This window comes from Panthera pardus, unplaced genomic scaffold (assembly GCF_024362965.1).
Source record: "Panthera pardus isolate Hobbes unplaced genomic scaffold, ASM2436296v1 HiC_scaffold_1, whole genome shotgun sequence".
Taxonomy (NCBI): domain Eukaryota; kingdom Metazoa; phylum Chordata; class Mammalia; order Carnivora; family Felidae; genus Panthera; species Panthera pardus.
In genome coordinates, this window is record NW_026526654.1 from 67880976 (window position 1) to 67904601 (window position 23626).

The 23626-nt window shown below is 39.8% G+C and overlaps 1 long non-coding RNA gene across 2 annotated transcripts in view; it reads right to left on the bottom strand.

The window, feature by feature from the left end:
• LOC109265946 (uncharacterized) overlaps positions 1 to 23626 on the bottom strand; it is a 246945-nt gene that overhangs the window by 139923 nt on the left and 83396 nt on the right. The window contains exon 2 of one of the 2 annotated variants that reach the window (XR_008421102.1): positions 12845 to 12996. This is a non-coding gene — a long non-coding RNA (uncharacterized LOC109265946). The remainder of the gene's footprint in view (positions 1 to 12844; positions 12997 to 23626) is intronic. The other variant, XR_002079431.2, reaches the window with a different exon arrangement.

A 23626-nucleotide genomic window follows, 5' to 3' on the forward strand; every position in this document is an offset into this window, starting at 1 on the left:
GTTTCTCACTGCCAGAGTGAAAGGCTACATATAAGCAAGGGGTAAAGGCTATAATAATCCATTTGGCAATGGACTCAAAGACATCATTATGAACTCATGCTTGGCTTGATATAAATATGGATAGTTACATACAGGATTATTTATAGACACGTGTATATATACAAGAGCCCAGAAGCAACAAAAGATCACCAACAGATTCAAGGACACCTGGAACCCAGATCTTGGTTTCTAACACTACTCTTCAATAAAAATAAGGATTTCTTTTTTGAGAAATGGCCGATTCTAGGGCTGGCAAGAAATATATAAAATGAGTTTGGAGTATTTTATAATACCAAAAAGTATGGAATTACTAAAAAACAAAAAAACAACAACAAAACACACACACACACACACACACACACACACATATTGGCGGGGAGAGGGTTGCCAAAGAAGTTAACTGAAAGAAATCCCAATAGCCAAAGCTGGAAAAATTTGAGTGCCAAAATAAATAATGTAGTATTAGATTATAATCCAAAGTATAAAATAAATATCTATGAGGCCATATTGATCTAAGAAAATGATTAAATAAATACATACATAAATAAGTAAATAGGGGAGAATAAACAAATCATCCATGCAGAGGAAGTCCATATAATTTGTGTAGATACTGTGCCCTCAAGGATGTGGAGTTTAACTCCCCACTCCTTAAGTATGTGCTGTGCATAGGGATTTCCCTCCAAAGAGGGGAAAGAGGGAATAAAAGTAAGTTTACAATGGAGAAACTTGACAAACACTAACATCAGTAATGATAAGTTATGTTGCTAGTATGTATACCTGATGATATAAAGAGAGTGGCACTTCATCTCTGTGGTTTTCTTCCACAAAATCCATAAACTGGCCTAATCATGGAGAAAACATCAGACAATTGAGAAACGCTGTACAAAATATCTAACCAATACTGAAAATTTTGAAGGTCATCAAAAACAAGGGAAGTCTGATAAACTGTCACAGCAAAGGGGAAACTAAAGAGTCATCCCATCTAAACATAATGAGTAACTATGTGGTATCCTGGGTGGGATCCTAAAATAAATACAGGTCATTAGGTAAAAACTAAGTATATTTGAATAAAGTGTGGATTTAATTAACAATAATGCATTGATGTTGGTTCATTAACTGTAACAAATGTGCCATATCAACCTAAGGTACTTATAAGAGAAGAAACTGGGTTTGGGATATATGGGAACTCTCTGTACTGTTTCACAATTTTTCTGTAAATTTGAAACTATTTTAAAATGAAAAGTTTATTAACCAGTGTTCAGCATACCATAAAAATTATGAGACATACAAAGAATAGTAACAGATAACTGATAATAAGAAAAATCAAAAAACAATGGAAGGAGACCCACAGATAAAAAAGTTATTGAAATTAGATGATAAGGACTTCAAATTAACAATTAGAAATAGATTAAATAAATGAGAGGAAAGATGGACAATTTCTACAGAGAAGTGAAATCTCTTAAAACTAACTAATGGATAGCCTAAGACTGAAAAATGCAGTGTCTTAAATTAAGAATGAATTTAAAAGGCTGAGTTAACAGCAGACTGAACATCAGAAGGATTCATAAACTTGAAGATTAGTCCATTAAATGATCCAATCTGGAGAATAAAGAAAAAAGAATTAAAAAAAAAAAAACAAAAAACAGGGGCATCTGGGAGGCTCAGTCAGGTAAGCATCCAACTTTGGTTCAGATCATGATCTCACGGTTCATGGGTTCAAGCCCTGTGTCGGGCTCTGGGCTGACAGCTCAGAGCCTGGAGCCTGATTCAGATTCTGTGTCTCCCTCTCTCTCTGCCTCCCCCCACACACTAAAATAAATGTAAATAAATAAATAGCACAATGTGAAAGGCATGTTGAACAATACAAAGTTTTCTGACATACATTAGCTGGAATGGCATACATACAGATGAGAGAGAGAGAATGAAACAGAACAATATTTGTAGAAATAATGGCCAATAATTTTCCAAAACTGGTAAAAAGACATAACATCACAAGTTCAAAAAGCTCAGCAGAACAGGATAATTATCAAGCCAAGCAATAAAAACACAAAGAAAACTATACCCAGGCACATCAGTTAAGTGGCTAAAAAAACAAAGATGAAGAGAAAAGTCTAAAAAGCAGTCAGAAACTACTATACCTATTACATTCATATCAACAGCAATAAGAATTTTGGCTGATTTCTCAACAGTTACAGTGAAAACTAGAATGACACAATAATGTATGATAAGAAAAACTGCCAACCCTAGAATTCTATACCCAGTGAAATATCCTTCCAATCCAGTGCCTCCAAACAGAACTTACCTTCTCTCCTTACAAACCTTGTCTTCCTCTGAAACTCACTACATGCAATATGGTTTCAACATCCAGACTCTTAGGGCCAGCCTTGCCTTCTCCTCTTTTTGACTTTCACAATCTCACCAATTTCTATCAATTCCACTTCAGAAAATCATCAGAATTCAACACGCCTCTTCAGCCTCACTAATACTGCACTCTTCCAAGCCTTCAACATTTCTTGCCTAAACTATGACAACAGTTCATTGTCTAGGGCTCTCTACCACTGCTGTCTCCCTCCAAAGTTCATCTTCCACACAACCTCTGAAATTAGTTTTCTAAAAACAAAGTCGATCCTGTCTCTCTGATGCTTAAAGATCTTTTCTGACTTTCCATTGCTTTTGAATAGAATTTACATATTACAACATATAAGATCCTTCACAATCTTAACCCCTTATGTCTTTTTCTCTTTTACCATATATTAACTTCTCAAAGTAAGTGACCATGATCATCTGGAGAATGTTCTGCTAAAGACTAAAACTTGAAACGGTGGAGGAGAGTAAGGAGTCATCATCTTCTATATCAGGGGTTTCCAGAAAGTCATATTGAGTCCTCACAAGACAGAAAATACCATGGAATAAAAGGTTTATAATGAAGGTTTGGAGTCCCTGGAAGCCATCAGGGGAGCCATTAACAGGGGAAGTTATATAGTCCTATCCTCCAATAGTTAATATAGTAAGATCCTTTGTAGGTAAAGAGCCAGAAGGGTGAAAAGCTGTCCAACCCCTAATAATATAAATTGGTTTCAAGACATAGGGGACTATTTCACAAAGAACAGATCCCAGAGTCAGTTCATTAAGAGTGTTCTTGGGGGCTTCTGGTGCCTTAGAAAACGACTTTACATGGGACAAAAAGAAGCATCAAGGGCTATGTCCCTGGGAACTCAGGGCACAATACAGATTCAGTGGATTACCCACCACACAGACATTTCTTCCAGGATTCCCAGTGCCTTGCACAGATGTGAGCCACAAGCCAACCTGAAGACTCTGTCAAAATGACCAGTTGTCCACAGTGACATCATGTGGCCAAAAGGAGTAATGGCAGTATCTGACCCATCTTCTGTTCCCCTGGCTAACCTTAACTTTCAGATCATGTTAGTTCTCAAGGTTCATAAAATAAAAGGGTGTACCCTAAAAAGATAATGCTGAACTTCCTCCTAATTTGGCATGCGATAATTTCAGTTGTTGCTATTGTTAAAATAGAAAAATAAAGGGTTTATGGCCATAATTGTCCTCTAGTATCTACAGTGATACAAACTGGGAAAAAAATATTTGCAACTCCTACCACTGAAAAGGAATTTAAAAAAAAAAAAAAACCTAGAATCTTTTGTATCAAGGAAAATGTATAGGAAACACTGGCACTCTGTATTGAAGAACCCATCAAAACTGTTCTGGCTAATGTAGAGGTTGGAGGCTTGGAACCCCTGTGACTCAGACTCCTCATATGCTTGCCCAGCCTCAACAGCAGCCTTTGACCCCCTCCACAGAACCCAAGAGCTTCACAGAACATAGTTTATAAATCACTTTCTTGATGATAGAAAGACCATGAAAATTTTAAACCAGAGGATGGCATCACCAGATCATCCATGAAGGACACAGAATGTTTTTAAAGGTGTGGGGGGGGGGGGGGGGGGGACAAGGCAAAATTGGGGACAATACACCTGGATTGGAAGAATTTCATGGAAGGACAGGCAAACCTTTTGACCACTTTGATGCCATGAGTAATGTTAGATATTAATACCCATAAAATGCGCTGAACTAAGTTTATTTCTTTTTTTTTATTTGAGAGAGTACAGTGGAGATGGGGAGAGAGAGAGGGAGGGAGGGAGGGAGGGAGGGAGGGAGAGAAGGAGAGAGAGAGAGGGAGAGGGAGAGGAAGAGGAAGAGGAAGAGGAAGAGGAAGAGGAAGAGGAAGAGGGAGAGAGAAGAGAGAGAGAGAATCCTAAGCAGGCTCCATGCTCACCATGGAGCCAGACACAGGGCTTAATCCCACAACCCTGGGATCATGACCTGAGCTGAAATCAAGAGGTGGATTCTCAAACAACTGAGCCATCCAGAAGCCCTGAATCTATTTCTAAATCCTTGTCAAAAGCAGTCATAGGGAAAAGAAAATATATCTTTAGGTCCTAGTAAGAAAGGATTCATATTTGACTACCTTGCAAATATGATTATCATCAAATTCTTCAATTGAACACTTTTCTGTTGAAAAGGTCTTTTATGCAAGATTTTTTTTCCTGAAACATAGCTCGGAAAAATTATTTTAATCAAAATGAGCCTAAATTCTGCTGAAAATGAGGAGATTTAAGCCTGTTGTGATGAAAAGTCATGTTTCCAAGCTAATTTTTAGGAAAAATCTAATAAAAGAAATACTTAACAGAAAAGTACAGAATGCCTGCTGGGATAAAAATGAAGTTTCCAAGCAACTTCGGAGTAAAAATACAGTAAAAAATAATGTTTTTAACAGAAATTATGGAATTCAAGCATCTTGTAATAAACATGTATTTTCAAGCTAGTTTTGAGACGTATCTAGGAAAAAACATTTTAAATAAAAATGGAATTTAATCCTGTTGTCTTTTCCAAACTGGTTTTGAGGGTAATTTCAGCATAAAATGGAAAAAAAGAAAAAGAAAAAAGTACCAAATTTAAGCAGTATTGCAAAAAAGGACAAAAACACAATGGAAGCATTATGAAACAGAGATGAAATTGTCCCAAACATGCCAAAAAATGACAGCCTTTGTATCACACTGGTGTAATCTTGCAGTGAGGCAGTTTCTGTAGTCCAAGGTGATTCCTTGGAAGGGTCTGAGCTGTGAGCTGTGAGCTGTGAGCTGTGAGCTGTCAGCAGCCTGGGGAATGAGTACCTGGGTCCCTGTGGGGGGTCTGGGTAAGTGCTTGGCAACACTATTGGCAAAGAGCACAAGTGGTAAATTTAGGGAATTTAGGAAGGAAAAATGTGGGACCACCTAATAGAGAACTTTAGGTAAGTCAGAGCTTACCGATGTCTCACCAACTCAAGAAAAGATGCCTTAATGAAGACTCAAGTTCTCAAAAAGGCATCAAGGTAACAGTGTTTCAACATATTTAAAGACAGAAAAGGGAGGGAGGCTAAATAAGGTAGTTTTATTCATTTTCACCAGGTGGAAACTCTGACAAATTTCAAGCCCACATGCTATTGAAATATAAATGATGGCTAAGGGTAACAAAACAAATTAAATCACATCTTTAGAAGAGAAAATCTAGAATTGCTCTAATGCAGCTGTGCTGTAACTTGCACAGGATATGGATATTTTTCCTGTTTTCCCAGATTCAAGGCTTGCCACCCCATACTGAGTCACAATACATAATTGAGGCCAGACACTCCCATAGAACACCTCCTCCCCCAAAAATTCACTGCCCACCCCTGTTAGTCTACAAATGCATACACAGGAATCAAAGAAACCACTGGACACACAAGTCAAGAGAATTTAGTATTCGTGATGAGCTTGTCCCTCCTTTCTCTGTGCTCCCATCTCAATTCAAACAAGGAGACAAGAGAATCATTCTACTTAACCAGCAAAGAGATATTAGCATTTCATTCCCTTGTTGGGCAATGGTGCTTCTGATCTCTTCTCTGTGTGCTATTTGAGAAAAACACAAGAGTATGGGAACAGGGTCGCCAGATAAGATATGAATGCATGAGACTTAAACTAAAAACTTATTCACTGTTTATCTGAAATTCAATTAACTGGATTTCCTCTGTCCTTATTTACTAAATCTGGCAATCCTATTTGGAGGGAACAACAAGGCAGAGAAATCCAGTGGCAGAGGGACAGTGGAAATTGAACACATGAAGGTAGCTGGACCTGTGCCACCTTGCAGGTGCCCATTCAAGATCTCACTGACAGTAAGGAGATTCCGCCAACAATAATAACCTGAACCTGAATATCTGGGGTAGAAGCTGTGTAGGGAGAATCAGGAAGGACCAAGAAACTAGGAAGCTTTGAAGGGTTCTACAGAGAACTCTCCCTCACATATGTCCCAGAGGGAGCCAGTATGTGAACACTTATCCAACATTTAGTCAAAGCCAGAGAAACAGTAACAGCAGAGAGAACAAAGGTACCAGTCAAATAAGAGATACTTGTGTCTTTCCATGTCCCTACAGCCAGCCCCAAAGCACCAGGGAAGACAGGACCCCAAAATGGCAGAGGTGGGGGAGAAATGAAAGAGCAAGTCCAGCGAGTCTCCTGAACCACATTGAGAAGAGGGAAGAAACGAGAGGAAATGAGCATTACATTGGATTGCATTAAAATTTTAAACTGGGTCAAACTATATTAATACTGATGCAAAACAAATTTAGTGGCTTAAAACAACAGATGTTTATGATCTCACAGTTTCTGTAGGATATGAATCTGTATACAGCTTCAGGCTACAATCAAGATAGTGGCTGGGGCTACAACCATCTCAAGGCTCAACTGAGGGAAGATCTGACTCCAAGCTTATTCATTCATTCAGTTCCTCATAAGCTCTTAGACTGAAGGCCTTAGCTTCTCCCTGGCTGTTGGCCAGAGAACATCTCAACTCCTTGCCACATGGCCCTCTCTAACACAAGAGCCATTTTAAGAACTTTCTACCACAGACTGCATTGACTTAATAACTGCGAGTGATCAAAAAGCTACAGTACTGGGACACCTAGATGGCTTAGTCAGTTAAGCATCCAACTTGAGCTCAGATCATGATCACACAGTTCGTGAATTTGAGCCCCACATCAGGCTCACTGCTGTCAGCACAAAGCCTGCTTTCGATCCTCTGTCCCCTTCTCTCTCCATCCTTCCCCTGCTTACGCTCCCTCTCTCAAAATAAATAAAACATTTTTTAAAAAGGCTACAGTACTGCCAAGTATTTCATTTATGGATGGGGAAAAAGAGACTGAACAGAGCATAACTGAAAAAGGTATTGAGAAAACTCAAACTTCTATTTGTACCCATTAAATTCAAACAGTTCCATAAATTGGATACAAAAGTTTACCCTCTTGAGCCTTTGGCAGCCATTGTATAGTAAGGAAGAGAGGCAATGTGGTAGAGAAAAGAGAACTCATTCTTCGGAGAACATCAGAACCATTTGAAGCTCAGCCTCAACACTACTAGTAGCCATGTGTTCATTAACATCTTTGAAATACAATCTTCTCAGTAATCAGAGTTGTGATGAGCATAACAGATGATGTACATGGTTACATAAGATGTCTGCTCTATACATACTGGCCATTACTATCATTATCATTATCATTGTAATTACCATTGCCATTACCATTACACAATCCTCCATGGCTCATCTATCCAAGATTAGTGGTGAGCAGAACCCAAATTGTTCTCATCTCTATTTTAAAGCAAGAAGAAGACAGAAGTCAGAGCAGTCATTTGTGCATAAGCACATATTTCTAGCTTGTACATGAATTTTGTCCTAAATGTGTAATTTTTTTGAGACTGAGTCACTGCTCAGTGTTGCACTTTCCCAAAGAAAGTGAAAAATCATGTCTGTTGACACCTAGGTAGAGCTTGGTATGAAGTAGAATATCACTCGTGTGTATCTGCTCGTAGAGTGTCACTGGGTCAAGATGCTGTGAGAGAATCCAACACAGCCATACGCAACTAGAACGTCTCCACTTCCAGCAAGAGCCTCACTCCCGAAGCAACATCACAGCAGTCTTTATCTCACAGTTCAGACAATGAATAGCTAGCCAGAGAAGCAGCAAAAAATATAAGAGGGGTTTGTAAGATGTTTTTCTCTCCTCCCAAACAGGAGATCTTGGGGTTAATACTAACTACCCTCCTCCTCCTCTTCCACTATCATCATCTTCATCATTATCTTCTTCTTCATCTTCTTCATCATCTTTATGATCACAACCATGACCACCACTACCATTCATTGATATCTTTCCATGTATATTATTTATCTATTGTTGTGTATAAATTATCCTAAAACTTATAGTTCAACAGTTTAAAACAACAAGTATTTATTATCTCACAAGGTGTCAAAGGGTCAGGAATCCAGAAATAGTCTAGTTAGATTCCTCTAGCTCAGTGGCTATTATGAGGTTTCAGTGAATCTTCTGGCGGAGAGAGATTCAGGCTTCAGTGATCTGAAAGCTTAACTGAAGCTGAAGATCCACGTCCAAGCTCGCTCACGTGGCTATTGTCTGGAGGCTTTAGTTCCTCACCGGGTGAGCCTTTCCGTAGAGCAGCACAGCCATGGGCTTCCCCCCAGGTGAACAATTTGAAAGGGAATAACCAAGACAGAAGCCACAGTGCCTTTGCATGACCAGTTCCCCAAAGTTATACACTATCACTTCCACTTCAGTCTATTCCCTAGAAGTCACCAAATACAGCACACACTCAAGGGGAGGGGAATTAGTCTCCACCTCTTGAAGGGAGGAATAACGAAGAATTTGTAGACTTATTTTTAAAACCATCCCATCATGGTACAAGGACCATGGTAAACATGATACATGTATACTCTTCTCTGGTATAAAAGGAAAAATTGTTTATTCAAGCATTTATTCATTCAACAAACCTTTATTGTGGACTTTACCCATCCAAAAATATGTTCCAAGTGACTATTTTGCCCAATCCTTTGTGCACTTTATCCCTTATTGTTTCTTGTTTCTACCTTTATTTTTTTTCTTTAGGGTACCTATTCCAATCTCTTCCTGGAACCTTGCAATAGCATCTCTCTTCTGGCCCTCAAAACATCCCCACATTTATGTTTCTTTCAAGCCAACTTAACTCATTACAAAGCAATATCTTAAGTCTACGCTTAGACATAACATGTATAATTTAGCCACTGTCTGCAGCAAAGATATAATACAATATTAGTTGGGGAAATAGTGGACACAAGATCGTCTCAAATGTGACAGAAGACAGTCACCTTCAGGATGTGATCTGGGAAGGAGAGAAATGTTGCTGTTACTAGAACAACTCCCTCCATCTATTCTTAGGAGTTCCTGCTTAGAGGAAATCCACCAAAGTTACTCTTTAAAATGCAGGTGTTCCCAGAAGACACAGAGGCGAAACTATTAGTGGCACACAACTCCTTGACTAAAATTGCTCCAGCAGGTTAGCTATACAACCACCTGACTGGGCTCAGAAGAAATTAGACACAAAATACAAAAGACTTATTGAGACACAGAAACTTAGGAAAGGTGTAGGTTAGGTTCCCATAAGATTTTGCAGATAGCTCAAGAGATGGGGGAGAGCACAAGATACCAGAGGCAGCATAAGGGAGGTCCATCATGAATGCTTTAGTTTGGGTTCTCTCAAAAGCAGGAAGGACATGGTGGCAGGGACCCTATTCAAGAGACTCTCCCAGGGTGCAGAAAAAAAAGGGAGCAAAACGATGAGGCAGAAAATACAAGCAGAGGGTTCTGTTCTGCTGGAGTCTTCTCACCTCCCAGAATTGTGTCTGCCTACAGGAATGGAGATTAAAGAATTGTCCACAGTCTCCCTTCCCCCATTGGATAAGGACTCCTCTAGGACAACAAATCTGTTTTTCTGATTGTACTGTGGGCTTCTGCACTCATAGGAGAAGACCCTAGAGCCAAAAGTATAAAGACATGCTGGCCTCACCCTAAGTGAGTGTTTTGTACTCTAGGGGCACCTGATCTCACATGGAACTGTCCCTGGCAGCCATGGCTGAAAATCAGCAGTGAGTGAAGGGATGTGATGTAGGATGCCAGAGACATCTACTAAATGGCAGGTGCAGAAGGTGTACCAGTGAGGGGCAGAAAGGGGGTGCTGAAAACAAGCATCATCTACATCCCATTTTTACTTAGGCTCAGTGCTAAAGACAGCTCTGTTTGAACTCCCATGAAAGTGGGAGTTAATTATTACACATCCAAGAAGTATTCCTTCTAAGATGATCTCCCATAGCATAATCTCTATGGTGTGTTAAAATGAAATACCAAAAGTGCAGGAAACAAAACATTAAGAAATTGGACTTAGTCAAAATTCAGAACTTTTGAGCTTCCAAGGACACCATCCAGAAAGCAGAACAACCCACTGAGTGGGAGAAACTATACGCAAATCGTATATATGGCTAGACTTGTATATAGATTCTAATAAAGAGATCTTGTCATTCCATAATAAAAAGAGACAGGCAACCTACTAATAATTGGACAAAGGATTTGAATAAACATTTCTTCAAAGGAGATGAACAAGTGACCAATAAGCACACAAAACGATGTTCAACATATATTAGCCATCCGGGAAACACAAATCAAAAAACACAGTGAGATATCATTCCATATCCATTAAGATGGCTATGATCAAAAAGAAAGATAGTAACAAGTGTTAGGGAGCATGTGGAGAAATTGGAACTCTCAAACACTGTCACTGGTATTGCAAATGGTGCAGTCACTTTAGAAACCATCTGGCATTTCCTCAAAAAGTTATACATAGAATTACCATATGACCTAACAATTCCACTGCTAGATATGTACCCAAGAGAAATGAAAAATGTGTCCACACAAAAACCTGCATACGAATGTTCAGAGCAGCATTATCCATAATAGTCAAAAAGTGAAAGCAAATTAAATGTCCATCAAACCAATGATCAACAGAATGTGATGTATGCATAAAATGGAGTCGAAGTTGGCAATAAAAAGAAATGAAGTAATGATACAGGCTACAACATGGATAAATCTTGAAAACACTATGCTAAGTGAAAGAAGCCAACCACCTATTGTATGACCTCATTTATAAGAAATATCTAGAAGAGGCAAATAAAGAGACAGAGTAGATGAGTGGTTGCCTTTGGTTTAAAGAGTTTGGAGGGATATGAGGAGTGACTGCTAATGAGTACAGGATTTGACAAAAATAGTCTAAAATTAGATACTGTTGACGGTTGCACGATGGTGAATATACTAAAAACCATTGACTTGTACACGTTAAATAGGTGAATTTTATAGTGTGTGAATCAATTTTTAGTAAAGCTGTTATAAAAGAAAATTTTAATGAAAAATCAGGTGGTGCTGGCACAAGATCAACAAGGCAATATTGGTACGTATTGTAATAAATTTATAAGAAATACTGAGCACCTGCTGTATGCAAAGCACTATCAATAAAATTATAGAGGAAATACCCAGTGCATAACAATAAGCTAATCTGTCACATTACGTGAGTATTCTGATGCAAGATATGCAAGCCTGATAAACAAAGAAAAGGTTAATAACGTTTCTCTTCAATGTATGCATTTATTCACTTCTTTTAAGTGAAGGAGAGCAATCACGTTGCATAAAATTAAAATCTTAATTGCTCAGCTCGAGGCTGTATTTTGTAAAGAAGGTTCATAAACACAGCGCATGATCAGAATCTATGGAATGTCCTGAGAGAACATCAAACACAAATGAGTTGCCACAGGATGTTTCCACATAGAATTAAATACTACCGTTACAAGATTAACAAATGATTTATTTATAATTGCAGACTCTTTGTTGAGGAAAAGCTAAACAATATTTCAGTTCTAAGGGGTTCCTAAAATTTTAGCTATGTCTACTATCTCAGGAAAAAAACTCATTAGTTGAGAGACCTCACCTTTCAAGATGAGAATCTAAGATAGATTCATTCTATCATTCATTCTAATAATGAGGGGAAAATATCCCAAATATCCCTATTCAATGAGCACCTGGCCAATATCCAGCCCCCGAGGAAAGTGAAAATTCTGCTCAGTGACAGCACATTATTTAACTCACCAGGGCAATTTAAGATAACACAATGTGACTCACACCTATGCAAGGAAGTTTTTCATGTGAAAGCATTTTTTTCCTTAAGTAATACCTGCTGGCCGTCAAGATAGAAAAAATACATGTCAAATTGTGAGCATGTTTAGAGAATTGCCCTGAGTGATTCTGTGACCATGTGCAAATTAGCTTCCTTCCAGATCTTTGTGGGGGTGACTTCCAAAGGCTTCAAACCAGATACATGGCTTGATGGGAGAAGGTAGCAGTTTTTAATTTGATTATATATGTAACAAATCTATATAATATTGAATATATGATAAAAGTTAAAACTGGGGCACGTGGGTGGCTCAATCGGTTAAGTGTCCAACTTTGGCTCAAGTCATGATCTCACAGTTTGTATGAGCCCCGCGTTGGGCACTGTGCTGACAGCTCAGAGCCTGGAGCCTGCTTCAGATTTTGTGTCTCTCTACTCTCTCTCTCTGCTCCCTTCCCCACTCATGCTCTGTCTCTCAAAAATAACAACATTTAAAAAAATGTTTTTAAGTTAAAACTACATGTAATATATGATACATATAATCCATGGAAAATACACGTTTATAATTAATTTATATAAATTATATATATATATAAATATAAATATATTTATAATGTACACTACATATAGGAAATATATAGTGTATTTATAATTTATAATACAGTATTTATAGAGCATGTATAAATAGTTAAATTTTGAGCAAGGAAGAATCTGTAACACAAAATGCTCACTGTGCCTTTCCACTAGCTGAGTTTGCACTTACGTTTCCCTGGAAGTTTCTCCAGTGCCCTCATGTTAGCACTTCATTTCACACATCCTCCACGGTAGATAGGAGGCAAAGGACACGGAATCCTCTTTTTATCCTCACGCACTAGTTGGTTATCTGAAATGCAAAATAAATGAGAGGGAAAGAAAAAAGTCAAACAAACTGCCAGATCATCTCTGTATAATTTCACACTTGCAATTTTACCTAAAACAGTGATTTTGCTAAAAAGGGAAGTGAGAGGGTCCTAATATGGATTTAAGAGTCCTTTCTTCCCAAGTGGAAACGGCTCCCGCACCCCATTCAACTGTTACGAAGGTCCATACTGCTGTTTCACTTAACATCTTTAATTAGCTCCCCTCTGAGACGCAACAACAAAACTGAGCTCCTGATCATAAAATAAACAGAAAAGATTTGCCTGGAGTCTCAACTAACCAGTAGTTGGTTTCTGCCTCCCCCAGGAAGCTCACTGGACTCCTGCAGCCCCCACTGTCCCTCATTAGCAAGCGTGAGGCATGCCCCGCTTTGAGGGTCTTCCCAGGTGGGGCCCCGTGTGACCTTGCGTTGGGTGTCTTCCCTGCGCTGGCCTAAATTTAGGAAATGCTTCCCAGAATGAATCCCAGCTGGATGCACTTCTCCAGGGCTCTTGTTGCTGCTTCTGGTAAGTGATCGCAGCAGCAAAGGGTATTAAATTTTAAATTATTGGGGATTCTTCTTCCTGTAACTTTGAAATTACTTAGCCTAAACATTTCTTAGGATGAGCTCAGAGCAGAACCCACTGTTCCCTAATCCTCCAGAGAGAGGCTCTGTTCTGACAAGCTTGGGAAGGAAGGAAAAAAAAGAAAAAAGAAAAGAAACCATTATTAAGCCTCTAAATGCCAGAATACTTTCTGTTCTCATCTTACTTAGCCTTTATACCACACCTGTGAGATGTTCATCCTCATCCACTCAAAGACATGCTGAGATGAGGAAACTGAGTCCCCAAGGTCAAGCCACTTATCCAAGGCCACACAGTGTGTACCAGACAGAGCAAGACAGCCGGTCTCTAAAGCAGGGGTTCTCAGCTCCTTCCGAGCCACGGACTTCTCTGAGCATCTGGCGATAGCTACAGACTGCTCCATGCACACATTTCATAAACAAATTTAGAAGCCGGGCACCCCTTGAGGACTAGCCCTGAGCCTGTAGAAATCCGGGCCTCGGAGCTTTCTTTCCTCTTCCCACGCCGCTAGGCTGCCTCCCACGGGACGACGCTGGGGAGGAGGGAAAGGAAATCGCCCGGTATTTAAAACATCTGTTTTTCTCACGCCAAGACGCTTCCACCTACCTTCCCATGGTATTAAATTCTTTATGAGTCCTTTTCTACTGAGCAAAAGCATTTTGATCAGAAACTACTTATAGGAAGCAAAAATTAAAATGATTTCAAAACCTATTCATCAGCCTCCTGTGTTGTTTTCCTCTCCGGAAATCCCACTTGAAGTATTTATCCAAAAGAACCGAACACAGAATCTCCTAGAGCTGTCTGCACTCTGATGTCCACTGCAGCATTAGTCACAACAGCCAAAATGTGGAAGCAAACTACCAGTCCGTTGACAGACGAATGGACAGAGAAAATGTGGTAGGTACATACAATGAAATAGTATTCAGCCTTCAAAAAGAAGGAAATTCTGCCATGGGCTACAATATTGATGAAACTTGAGAACATTATGCTTACATTACATACCTACATACATTACAATACATTCTTGTGAAGTAAGAGTTGTAAACACACTCTGAAGAGTAACCACCAGTAACGGTGACCAGAGAACTGGTTTTCAGGTAGTCCCAAACATGAAACACTGAAAGAACATTCTGTTTTCTGTTAGTCCCTCTATATCTAACATAACCATCCCTTGTGCTGAAAATCACTTAGCATCTCGTTTCAAGCTCAAAAATTAATTTTCACAACAGAATACATTACTCCACTAAAAGATTGCTGTCAGTAAAAGGGCCTGTATTTTCAAAGTCCATTAGGGACTGAACTGTTTTTTTTGTTTTTGTTTTTTTTTTTTTTTGGAAAGAGATACAAATGGGTTTCTTCTTTATAAATTAATGTAAATGCAATTTAAAATGCACTAAGCTACTTACTTATTGACACTCTTCTTGGCACAGGGGAGATCATGTTCTAAGCCCCTGCTGATCAGGTCCTGAAGATATCTCTTTCTTCCAAACTCTGCCAGGGTCTCAGCCACCTTGCCACCACTTTCCACTCACCAAGATGGTCCTAATGTTCCCCTAAGCCTGACTAAACTTTACCTGGTTTCTTCCTGACTATGGTACCCTGACTTCCCTTTTCTTAGAACATTTACTTTTGAAAACTTGCAATTGTGAATTCTTTCCCTGCCCCCTGGAGATAAAATCTCTCAGGCTCTTGCCAGGTTTACAACTCAGGAAAGTCTTTCTCAAGGATCAGGAATTGCAATCGTCAAGGAAGATAACAACCCTATCTCCCAGTCTCTGTGAGAGGACAGGGGTCTAACTTCAGTTAAGTGTCAATTAGCAAACACTGAAGACCTAATCACATAGACCCAGCTCCTGCATAATATCCTTAGGTCTCCCTCACTAGCTCACTCTAACACTTAAAAATCCTTCCCCAGGGAGCCTGGGTGGCTCGGTCAGTTAAACATCCACCTTTGGCTCAGGTCATGATCTCACAGTTCATGAGTTTGAGCCCCACGTCGGGCTCTGTGCTGACCGCTCAGAGCCTGGAGCCTGCTTCGGATTCTGTGTCTCTCTTTCTCTGCCCACCCCCTCCTTGTGCGTGCACGCTCTCTCTCTCTTTCAAATAAGCATTAAAAAAACCTTCGGGGCACCTGGGTGGGTCAGTCGGTTAAGCGTCCGACTTCACTTCAGGTCATTATCTCATGGTTTGTGGGTTCAAGCCCCGCGTCAGGCTCTGTGATGATGGGTCAGATCCTGGAGCCTGCTTCAGATTCTGTATCTCCCTCTCTCTCTGCCCCTCCTCTATTCATGCTCCGTCTCTCTCTCTCAAAAATAAAAAATAAACATTAAATTTTTTTTAAAAAATTCTCCCCCAAAGGATGCAAGAATATACAATGGGGAAAAGGCAGTCTTTTCTATAAGTTGTGATGGGAAAACTAAGCAGCTATCTGTAAAAGAATAAAACTAGATCACTTTCTTACACCATACACAAAAATAAACTCAAAATATATTAAAGACCTAAATATATGAGACCTGAAACCATAAAACCCCTAGAAGAAAACATAGGTGGTAGCAATCTCCTGAATATCAGCTTTAGCAACACAGTTATGGATATGTCTCCTCAGGCAAGGGAAACAAAAGCAAAAATAAACTGTTAGGGCTATATTAAAATAAAAAACTTTTGCACATTTAAGGAAACCATCAACAAAATGAAAAGGGAACCTACTGAATGGGAAAAGATATTTGCAAATCATATATCCAATAAGAGGCTAACAATCTAAAATCTCTAAAGAATCAAAAAACCAAACACTCTGATTAAAACATGGCAGAAGACCTGAATAGACATTTTTCCAAAGAAGACAATACTGATGGCCAACAGGCACATGACAAGATGCTCAACATCACTCATCATCAGAGAAATGCAAATCAAAACCATAGGAGATATTACCCTACACCTCAGAATGCCCAGTATCAAAAAACAAGTAAAAAATAGCAAGTGTTGGTGAGGATGTAGGGAAAAGGGAACACATGTGCACTGTTGGTGGGAATGTAAATTGGTGCAGCCACTGTGGAAGACAGTATGGAGTCTCCTCAAAAACTTAAAAATAAAAATACCATACAATCCAATAATTCCACTACTGGGTATCTACTGAAAGAAAAGAAAAACACTAATTCAAAGGGATATATGCATCCCTATGTTTATTGCAGCATTATTTATCATAGCCAAGATATGGATGTAACCCAAGTGTCCACTGATAGATGAATAAAGAAGAGGTCGTGTGTGTGTGTGTGTGTGTGTGTGTGTGTGTATGTATATATAATATATATAGTGGAATATTGCTCAGCCATAAAAAAGAATGAGATCTTGCCATTTGTGACAATCATGGATGGACCTAGATGGTATTATGCTAAATGAAATAAATCAAAGATAAATGCCATATGATTTCACTTATATGTAGAATCTAAAACACAAATGAATGAACAAACAGACTTTTTTTTTTTCAACGTTTTTTATTTATTTTTGGGACAGAGAGAGACAGAGCATGAACGGGGGAGGGGCAGAGAGAGAGGGAGACACAGAATCGGAAACAGGCTCCAGGCTCCGAGCCATCAGCCCAGAGCCTGACGCGGGGCTCGAACTCACGGACCGCGAGATCGTGACCTGGCTGAAGTCAGACGCTTAACCGACTGCGCCACCCAGGCACCCCACAAACAGACTTTTAAATACAGAGAACAAACTGGTGGTTGCCATAGGGGAGGTGGGCAGGGGGGCAAAACCGATATAAAATAAATTGAGATGAAAACTACAGCATAGGGAATATAGTCAATAATGTATGGTCAATAACATTGTATGGTGACTATATTTATCATGGTGAGCACTGAGCAGTGTATAAAATTGTTGAATCAATATGTTATACACACCTAAAACTAATATAGGACTGTATGTTAACTGTACTTCATAAATACATACATACACACACACATACATAAAAAGTCCCATCTTCGGTTTGAATGGAATTGCTTTCAATCTCTCTCCCCTATTGCTATAGTCTTGAATACAGTCTTCCTTCCCTGTACCTTTGTTGAGTGCAGTTTTTCTTTGACATTGCACCTCTCCAGAACCACTACCATCCACTCCATTTTTTTAGGCCCTTCTTTAGGACTAGAATCAGAATAAAATGATGGAATTTGAGTAAACTTAGTGAAACACAAAGAGATGAATTGATGTATTTTCAAATCTAAAAGCCATTACAAAATTGTTGATCAGTCCGTATGCTTCACGCACAGACATACACTATATGCCTACAAATATATCAATCCTCTGAGGTTTTTAAATAGGCTTAGAAAAGAGTCATTAAGGGCATATGCCGGAATGATTAAAAATGGTCATTTCTAGGCAGCAAGATAATGGAATTTTTCTTTTCTTCTATAAGTAGGCCATATTTTCTAAGTTTTCTACGAAGAATTGCATGTGGGGGCAAATTTTTTTAATGGGAAAAAAGGGAAGATTTCAAATAGTAAAAAGAATTCTCAAATGCTATCCCTCAAAATAATCACACTAGCTTTTCTTTTTGCCAGCTTTCCTCCTAAGTATTGTGGGTCGGAAACAGACAATGCTAACAAAAAATATTACAAATGTATTCGCTGCTCTGAATACTAGTTTTTCATTCCTGGATGTTTCTTAGAAAACTAAAGCCTTCCGACCTTTCTCTTTGATTCTCATATGGTGAGTCCATGTAGGACCTACTGCATAGGTCCTGTGTCCTCCTCTGGTCCAGGCAAGTGTCTACCACACAGAAGTATCTGAATTCAATGCTGCAGACCTCTAAAAAGCCTCCTCAAGCCCCCTGAAGAAGCTACCATTCCCTCCAGTGAGTGATTTATATCTCAGATGTCAAAGACGCAGTAGGGCTCTACCCCCACCCCTGGCCTCAAAGTTCGCAGGAACGAGGACCACTCATGTCATTCTGTCCCTCTCAAGTGAGCCAACTGACTGCCCAGAAGGGCAGATGTGAGCTCATATTCTCAAAGGAAGAGAACTTGGCACTTGTTAAGGTCAAACTTTAAACAAGCTAATGCTCATCTATAGGAAGAAATTGTGGCCAGGGATGAGAGAATAAGGGGTCAACTCTATTTACAAACACTTCTAACAAATATCATATGATTTCACTCATATATGGAATTTAAGATACAAAACAAATGAACCTAAGGGAAGGGAAGCAAAAATAATATAAAAACAGAGAGGGAGACAGACCATAAGAGACTCTTAAATACAGAGAACAAACTGAGGGTTGCTGGGGAGGTGTTGGATGTGGGGTTGGGCTAAATGGGGGATGGGTGTTAAGGAGGACACTTGTTGGGATGAGCACGGGGTGTTACATGGAAGTCATGAATGACTGAATTCTGCTCCTGAAATCATTATTACACTATATGCTAACTAACTTAGATTTAAATTTTTAAAAAATTAGTTGTATAAATTTGTTTTTACCTAAGGAGAAGAAGGAATACATTGTGAGTAAAATAAAATGGAATAAGATACCTAAAAATAACAAAATAAATAAAATTAAAATAAAACACTTACATTAAGACCACAGAAGGGAATCTCCCTGTTTTGGAGTCAGACTCCTGGGTGGCCCTATGCCTATTATTTCAAATGGCGTCCCCTGCACTTAAGTAGGACACAGACTAATTAGAGCCCTGAAAAAAGCAACCAGACTGCACCAGGATTAACCAATATCTACAAGGAGAAATTTGGGAAGAATTAATCTCTGTAATAGGAAGCAGGAATAAGTCCTTGGCAAGGCAACACTTAACAGTGGAGAAGGAAAATTATGTATTCAAAAAGCCTAAGGAAACTATAGGATCTCCACTGGAAAGATGGAAAACCCCAAGCTCCAGGGAAAGCCAGGTTGAGGTGGCTATTTACAAAAGTTCTTTGCACTAAGCAGAAACAATGTAGCCTGAGTCCTCATCCTAGGAAATATCAGGTGCCAGAGAAAGAAGGCTCTCCTCCACAGAGAGAAGCATTTAACAATCACAGGTCCCCAGACTCTAATACCAACCCCTTGGTGCCACATGTGTTCTCATATTCTGAATTTTGGGGATTTTAGGAAGGAAATCTGGTGCATAATCAACAACATTGTATAACATCTCCAGCGGGGTCTGGGGCAACATCCCATTAATTTTTTTTTAAGCAAAACACATGAAGAGTCACACTAAATAGTATAAATAAAGGATATAGATAAATAGACTCACATCAGTTCAAGTTTTGCTGCCAGATGGATTACGGAAAAAAGAATTCAATTTCGTGAGGTTTGGGGGTTTCAGAAATGTCCATAAGGGATTGTGGAGCTGAATTTTTTTAATAGGTCTGTCTTTCCCGCCAGAGACTGAGAATCGTGCCTTATTTATCTTCCCCACTACCTGGCTGATGACTGGTGCTCAGCAGGCATGTTGAATTTAATTGATTAACCCCAGGCTTTCCGTCTCGGCACCTCTCCAAAGCTCTGGATGCCCAGAGAGACCCACAAAACAAGAGCAGGGGGTACTCTGCTCAATGCACTCTGAGCCTCTTTAAATTGAAGGAGTTAAAAACCAAGCAAATTTTCTGCCTGCTTTTCACTTCCCCAATTTCAAGTGCTGCCATTGTGATCACAAAGGCCAAGAATTCGGTTCTGCAGTATCATGTTGTTGGGAGGTTTGAGAGCAATGTTCTGGAAAACCCTCATGAAATGACAAGCATGCCTCATCTGGGGAAACTAGTCGCCATAATTATTAATGCCCGTCCCTTTGAAGGTAGCAGCCTGGAGGCAAAGGGAATGACTGAAGGCATAGCGGGAATGGCAGTTTTCACCTCCCTCCCTGGGCAGGTGAGATTTCTAGGGGGACGCTTCTCTGAGCCAGGCTTCTGTGCACGGCCTCCTCGGCACCGCCCTGTCTGCCTCTCCCCCTCACCACTGCCAGAAAAGGAAAGGCCATCAGCTCAGCCCTGCCTCCTCTGTGTCTCCCTGGAAGTCACCGGAGGTCTGGAAATAGATGCGTCCTGTTGTTCTCTATGGTCCCAGTCCTTTATCATGGGGGACAAGGTCACCCTACTTCCTGGAAGTACTGGTAGCACAATTAGTCTTCTGTTTCATGAGGAAGAGCGTGTGACTTTAAACTTTAAGGCAAGGAAGAAAACACAGATTTTAGAACTAAATAGTTAAAGGGGTGCCTAGGTGGTTTGGTCAGGCAAGCATCCAACACTTCTTTTTTTTTAGTTCAATTTATTTATTTATTTGCAGGAGGAGGGGGGCGGGTGCAGAGAGAGGGGAGAGAGAGAATCCTAAGCAGGCACTGGGCTGTCAGCACAGAGCCCAACACAGGGCTAGAACTCACTGTGAGGTCACGACCTAAGCCAAAATCAAAAGTCGGAGGCTCAACTGAGCCACCCAGGCGCCCCAAACATCCACCTATTGATTTGGGCTCAAGTCATGGTCTTACAGTTCACGAGTTTGAGCCTCGCATGGGGCTCCATGCTGACAGTGCAGAGCCCTGCTTGGGATTCTCTCTCACCCTCGCTCCCTGCCCTTCCACTGCATTCTCTCTCTCTCTCAAAATAAATAAGCTTTTTTAAAAATTATAAAATTCAATATTTAAAGCAATGAGGACACCAGAAAAAGCAGCTGGGAGTAGGGAGAGCATCACAGTCAAACAGGCCAACTGGGTATTCCTACCTGCTGACACCGCGGGCTGGTCCTTTGATACGCAACAACTGTCTGATCTAGAAAACTCAACATGAAGAAATTTAAATGTGGAGAATACGTTCATTCTCTAATGGCCATACTGCAAGTACTTTTTTTAAGTTACCTTATGCTTGCATTACCTAGTTAAATGCCTCACGTCTATTTTTCGGTTTTACTTTTTTGCAGTGTTCCTTAGTGTATACATATACACAGCTCAAATCAAGCAAGCAAACAAGCAATGAAATAGATTATATAGGGAAAAATTAAGTCTCCAGTACCACTCCTGTTCCAAGGGCCCTGGCCTCAAGTTTTTTTTTTTTTTAATGTTTATTTATTTTTGAGACAGACAGAGCATGAGCAGGGGAGGACAGAGAGAGAGGAAGACACAGAATCTGAAGCAGGCTCCAGGCTCCGAGCTGTCAGCACAGAGCCTGATGTGGGGCTCGAACTCAAGAGCCTTGAGATCATGACCTGAGCCGAAGTTGGCACCCTACTAACTGATTGAGCCACCCAGGCACCCTCCCCCGCCAAGTTCTTCTTTTCAGAGGAAACTACTGTGGCTAGATTTGGGATTCTTCCAGAAATAGTCTCTACATATATAAGGCTGTATCACTTTTTAAATGTATGCTCTATGGCACTGTACACACTATTCCATATCTTGCTCCCTCTCTTCAAATGCATTGAAATTATTAATATCCCTCTATGCTTTCAGCATGCTACCCTCTTCTGCAACATGCACAGGCCTTCAGACTTCTTCAGGGACTCCCACTGCCTATATCTGAAGACCTCAGCTTGGCATTCAGGGCTGGTCTGCTACTTTCTAACCAACCCCCATAGATGCTGCTATGAATTGAATTAGGTCCCCCAAAAAGACTTTTAAATCTTAACCACCAGAATCTGTAAGTGAGACCTTATCTGGAAATAGTCTTTGCAAGTGTGGTTAAGATGAGGTCGTATTGGAGTAGAGGGAGCCCTTATTCTAAAGTGACTGTTGTCCTTGTAAGAAAAGAAGAACTACAGAGACCTACATGCAGAAATGGAAGGTCATGTGAAAAGACACAGGAAGAATTCTGTGTAAGGATGGAGACAGAGATTGGGGTGAGGCATCTACAAGCCAAGGAACACCAAACATTGCAAGAAACATCAGAAGATAGAATAGAGGCATGGAACAATTCTCCCCTGCAGCCTTCAGGAACAGCGTGGCCCTTCTGCCATCTTGATTTTGAATTTCTGGGCTCCAGAATGATGAAAGGATAAATTTCCATTGTTTTAAGCCACTCAGTTTATGGCATGTTGTCAGAGCAATTCTGGGCAGCTAATACAATGCCTTTGAGCTTTTCTTCTTCCCTAATGTTTCCACCACAATGGACAACACTTGCCTCCCTCTCCTTTTCCTACCTACTCCTCACAACCCTGTCAGCCAAGCTGAGTGGCTCTTTCTCCAGAATCTTCCTTGAACCTTCAGGCCGCTTTTTCTCTGGCCTCCCCTGAACTACTTATTTGTGCTCTGCATAATTGTTCCCTTGAGTTCTATTGTCTCGTGTGTGCACGTCTTTCCTCCTCAACCAGACCGAAGTTCCTTGAGTATCGAAACTGTGTTTTACTTTTTTCTTGATCCAGGATGGACTTGCAGTGTATATTCAACAAGCAATCCTTGATACGATAGTGTTAAAAGGTTACTAACTTCTGGAAATGAAAAGAAAAGAGCCCTCTGAGATTCATTAGGCTTTCCACAGTATGTTCAATGTCTCGAATCTAATACGATGAAAGAAAATCTATTAAAAAGGCATTTATTCTTCACTGCATTTCAAATGTAAAATGGATTCCTTGTTGTTGTGTTGTGGGGTTTTTTTATATGAAATTCAAGTGAGGATAATCATTACAAAGTTCACTATTACAAGTAGTAAATTATATACTAAAGTATAAGGTGACTCATGAAAACCAAATATAAATTACCAGAAATACATTTATTTTATTGTAAGACAATACCTCATTTTTTTATAATCTGCAGAAAAAGGAATCTAAAATAATAAGGACAAGGACAACATTAATGGAACCCTAGCAGGCAATTGATTTAGAAAGTCTGAGAAAGTGCCCAGCCAACTTCAGACATTACTGGAATAAGAGAAGTGAGTGCACACTTATCAATAGACCAGTACTAATGACCATTGGATTTACCTAGATGCAAACTTCCTTCTCACAAAATTATTTTAGGAGTACTGCAGATCCTAGAATCAAATAATCTTATGAGTCAGAAAGGACCTTGAAATTCAATATCATGTAATCTCTTACCCCATATAGAATCTCCTTCCCTTCCTCCCTGAATT